This window comes from Nycticebus coucang, chromosome X, assembly GCF_027406575.1.
Source record: "Nycticebus coucang isolate mNycCou1 chromosome X, mNycCou1.pri, whole genome shotgun sequence".
Taxonomy (NCBI): Eukaryota; Metazoa; Chordata; class Mammalia; order Primates; family Lorisidae; genus Nycticebus; species Nycticebus coucang.
This window is the reverse complement of record NC_069804.1, coordinates 166,810,472-166,815,643: the sequence shown is the minus strand read 5'-3', so window position 1 is coordinate 166,815,643 and position 5,172 is coordinate 166,810,472. Positions and strand designations below refer to the sequence as shown.

General features: G+C 38.8%; 1 non-coding gene across 1 annotated transcript; it reads right to left on the bottom strand.

Annotated features, from left to right (window-relative positions):
* Nucleotides 1-3,519: 3,519 nt before the first annotated feature.
* On the bottom strand, nt 3,520-3,653 carry LOC128578854 (U11 spliceosomal RNA). The gene has a single exon (XR_008377957.1). It is a non-coding gene; the product is annotated as a U11 spliceosomal RNA (small nuclear RNA).
* Between the last annotated feature and the right edge of the window lie 1,519 nt (nt 3,654-5,172).

Here is a 5,172-nt window from a genome sequence, read left to right as displayed (position 1 = left end):
ATCCCTCAGTTCCTGGTCAGGGCATGCGGAGGCCTGGCAGGCACAGTCGCGGGTCTGGGGTCACGGCACAGCTCTTACCAAGGTCCAGGCGGGCGCCAATCGCAGTTGCGACATAGTTCTTATGGAGATCTTGGCAGCGCAGCTCTTTCAGAGGTCTGGGCGAAAGCTGTTCACGGTTGCGGCCTGCTGTATGCCCTTTTGACTTTCCCACTTCAGTTCGTCAATCAACAATTTCTCTGTGAGATCTAGGGGCCACATTAAGGTCACCTGTTACTTCACCTATCAGTCAGTCCATTTCACTAACTCCCAAACTCCCCCATTGCAAGCCTGTTGTTCTGGGAGGAAAAGGCTCCTTCCCCACTGACCCCACCCCCAACTTTCAAGTATTTCTCTGCCTCTTAACTCCTTTATTTCTTCTTTTCATTTTTTTCCTTTTTTACCCTTTTTTTTCTTTTGCTTTTCTGCTAGGAAAAGAGAGTTATTTCCAGCTCAAGGGTAAGTCTTTTCCCTCCAATAAATGAACTAACGCCCACATGCACAAATTACATCTTCTTGATTGTCATGGAGAAGCCCTTGTTCTCCATGACACATGAACTTGCCAAGTGTTCTCCATTTATGATCAAGGTGTATACAGATATGTCCACAGACTCATAGAACCTTGAGACTAGAGGAGAACTTAATGGTCCCCTGGTCCCACTCCCACTTATAAGCTCACATTCCCTTGATTTAAAATGGAGTGAGGACTACAGCAAGAACAAAATCTCACCACCACAGAATTTGACTCAGTTATTGTTCCATGGGTTTAGCAATTTATCACACAGGTTATCCTGTTGTCAAATGAAAACGCAGAGCAAATGCATCCTTTCTCATAAGGCTTCTTAACTTAAACAAAATCTCCAACAAAGAATAGTGATATACAAATTGAGTGGAGATTGCAACTATAGGCACATACACGCTCCTTAGCCCTTGTATTATTGTTCAGTTGCCATATATGGGGAGCCCAGTGCTGGCCAATAGCCCATACTTTTTTGAAGGTGGAGGGATGCAAGGTGTGTGGCATGAGAAGTCTTTCTCAGAGTCCTCTTTGATCTCACTTTGATACCTTGGTCTTACCTTCACATCCCTCTCTTGTCTTGAATCCCAGATTCTCCCACAGGACATTACCATGGTTGATAGCCTCCTCACAAGGCACCCATGACTTCAGTCTGAATGAACATGATTTCAGTTTGATGAGCACCTTGATCACTCAACCTGAGAGAATGCCCTTGCCATGTATAATCTCTCTTTTAGCCCAGACTCAGTAAAACCATATTGTCTCAAGATAATCATTCAAGTACCCAGCCATGCATCCATGTGAGGCACAATATAGACTTTTCTGATTTGATACAGAATTAGATTCAATTAGAATTTCATCCATTCATATGAACACATACTTCATATGGACACTTCTCAAAATGCTTCTGGTTTTGATCTTTTTCTTCACCCAGTTACACACCCCAGCAGAAGTCCTATACACTTTGTACAAAATAGGTGACAAGACAATTTAGAAATTTGGAGCAAAATCCTTAAAAGGTGCATATTCATTAATCAGTGATCAACCTTTTTTTAATAATCTAAAAGAAAACAAATGTGTGCAAATATTTAACTACAAATGGATGTTCATGGAGGCATAATTTACTAAAGAAAAAAATTGAGAGGCACACATGAGGCCAACAAGAAGCACAATTATTTTTTTTTATTTATTTCCATGAGGTGGAACACTATAGAGTCATTAAAAACAAAGGTATATATTTATATTTATTGGTAATCCAAGATGTGGATGTATTATATACATTGAAAACACCAGGCATCAAATCAGCATATAGTTATGCTCCTATTTATTTATTTATTTATTATTTTTTTTTTTTTAGAGACAGAGTCTCACCTTACGGCCCTCGGTAGAGTGCCGTGGCCTCACACAGCTCACAGCAACCTCCAACTCCTGGGCTTAAGCGATTCTCTTGCCTCAGCCTCCCGAGTAGCTGGGACCACAGGCGCCCGCCACAACGCCCGGCTATTTTTTGGTTGCAGTTTGGCCGGGGCCGGGTTTGAACCCGCCACCCTCGGTACATGGGGCCGGCGTCCTACCGACTGAGCCACAGGTGCCGCCCTATGCTCCTATTTAAAAAAAAGTGTGTGATGGCATGTATAGGAAGATATGTAGAATGTTTTGCATCAAGATTTTTTGTAATGAGAATCTTTTTTTTTCAAATTTCAGAATATTAGAGAGTATACATGTTTTATTTACATACTTTGTTTTTGTACAGATTCAGTCAAAGTTATAAGTGTGCCTTCATCCAGATAGTGTGCACTGTACCAAATATGTGTGAATTTATCCATTCTCTCCTTCTCCTCTGCCTAGCTTGATTTTTATTGAGATTTACTTCCATATGTGCACTTTTCAGTGTTGATTGATTAGTTTCAATTTGGTATTGAGTACATGTGTTTGTTTCTCCATTCTTGTGATGTTTCACTTAGAAGAATGGGTTTCAAGTCCCTTCCAGGTTGCCACAAAAGATACTAGATCACCATTTTTTATGGCTGAATAGTATCATGGTTTGCATATACTACATTTTATTAATCCATTCATGTGTTCGTGGACACTTGGGTATTTCCACATCTTTGCAATTGTGAATCGTGCTGCTATAAACATTCAAGTGCAGGTATCCTTTTTATAAAATGACCTTTTCTTTCTTTAGGTATATATCCAGCAATGGGATTGCTAGATCAAATGGTAGGTCTACTTTAAGTTCTTTGAGGTATCGCCACACAATCTTACATAGAGGTTGCACTAGTTTGCAGTTCCACCAACACTGCATAAAAGTTCCTTTCTCTCCATATCAATGTCAGCATCTGTTGTTATGGAACTTTTTAATATGAACCTTTCTCATTAGAGTCAGGTGATATTTCATTGTGGTTTTTATTTGCATTCTCCTAATGATTAGAACATTTTTTTTCATGAGTTACTTGGCCCTTAGTACACTTTCATTTGAAAAGTGTCTGTTCATGTCTTCTGCTCACTTATTTTTTGACTTAGTTGAGGTTTTTAATTAATGTTGGTTCCATTCCCTTTGATTTTCTGTAAAGATGTAGCATATCTTTTCCATTATCAGGTTTAAGGTGACATGATTTAGCTGCACCACAGGTCAAATAATTTCCTCAAAACCTAACAAACTATACATGTCTCTCTGCTACTAAAAAAATTTTCATTGTTTGTCTACAAAAATGGGGATAATAGTATAACATTATCTACTTTGATAAAAGTAGGGATGCAGCCGTGAGTATTAAACAAGGTAATATGTTAAGTGTGTAATACACTTTTTAATGGGGATTTGATTGTTTCTTGCTGATATGCTTGGGTTCTTTGTAGATTTTGGTTATCAGTCCTTTATTAGTCAGATATATAGGGTATGAATATTTTCTACTGTTCTGTGCATTGTCTATTTGCTCTTTCCATTGTACCCTTGGCTATGCAGCAGCTGTTTTTCAAGGATCAATGATCACCAGTTGTCCAGGTAATAAAAAATTATGCTTCCAAAATCTCTCGATGTCAATTCTACACAAAGAGAAATTGGGTTGTCCCACATGTGCTACTCATAGAGAAAGCCCTTTTCTGTGTGAAGAAGCTTTTTAATTTGATTATGTCCCATTTATTTGTTTTGGTTGTTGCTAAGATTGCTTTTGGAGTCTTCTTCATGAATTCTTTGCATAGGCTAATATAAAAGAGTTTTTCCAGGGTGGCTCCTATGGCTCAAAGGAGTAGGGTGCTGGCCCCGTATGCTGGAGGTGGTGGTTTCAAACCCAGCCCCAGCCAAAAACTGCAAAAAAAAAAAAGGGAGTTTTTCTAAAATTTTCTTCCAGGATTCTTACAATTTCCCTTGGGAAAACTTGCCTTAGGTTTAAATGTTTTCTCAATCTTGAGTTAATTTTTGTGAGTGGTGAGAGGGGTGAGAGGGGTGATCCCAGCATAAAGGTGATACCAAAACCTACTTTCAGATAAGATGTCACACAGGATGTCATTTTCTCTTGCAGTTGTTTGCAAAGATCTGGTTAGTACTGCTTATGTCTTGAAAATCCAATACCATGTTTGGTATTTCTAGGACACCAACATACTATCCTTGGCTGCAAGGTTCAGATAATATGGAACTTGAAGAATGATATTAGGCAGTAGGTTTTAAAATACTGAAATGGACTGATTAGCTCGTTCATTGTCATGTGTCTTAAGATGGAAGATATTGTGAGTGCTTTCCTTGCAGTCTCAGAATCTTTGGCCCAGAACATATTTTATGAATTGTAGCATTTTTTTATTTATTTAAATTTAATATACGGGTACAAATGATTAGGTTACATTGTTTGCACTTGTTAGGTATGGTCCAAGTTGTAGGTGTGCCCCTTCCCCAGGAGATGTGCCATATACCCTTACATTGTGCCAGCTAGGTCAGAGCACACCAATCCTCCCTCCTCCCCTCTCCCTCACCCCTCCCTTGATTTGTATTTAATTGTGTTTTTCTCTTGTGTGGGAATATATTTGTCCTTCAATAGTTTCATATTAGTGTTGAGTACATTGGATACTTGCTTTTCCATTCTTGTGATACTTTACTAAGGAGAATGTTTTCTCACCCCGTCCAGGTTAATACAAATGATGTGAAGTCTCCATCTTTTTATGGCTAAATAGTATTCCATTGTATATGTATACCACAGTTTATTAATCCATTCATGGGCTGATAGTCTCTTGGGTTGATTCCACCTCTTAGAAATTGTGAGTTGAGCTGCAATAAACATTCTAGTGCAAATGTTCTTTTTTTTTTATTGTTGGGGATTCATTGAGGGTATAGTGCAAATATTCTTATAGTAAAATATTTTTTTTTCTTCTGGGTAGATACCTAATAATAGGATTATGGGTTCAAATGGATGGTCTACTTTTAGTTCTTTCAGGATTCTTCATACTTCTTTATGGGTTACAATTTAGTGTAGACCAACATTTCTGAGAATCTGCTGGCAACAGCTGGATTTCTCTCCCACCTGCCCTGTACTGATGACAGTATCTGCAGGACACTGCCAGGGGTCAGGAATGTTTAGCAGTTTAGATGTAGATATATGGATCACATGCTGGAAAAGGCTCAAAGGTTGAAA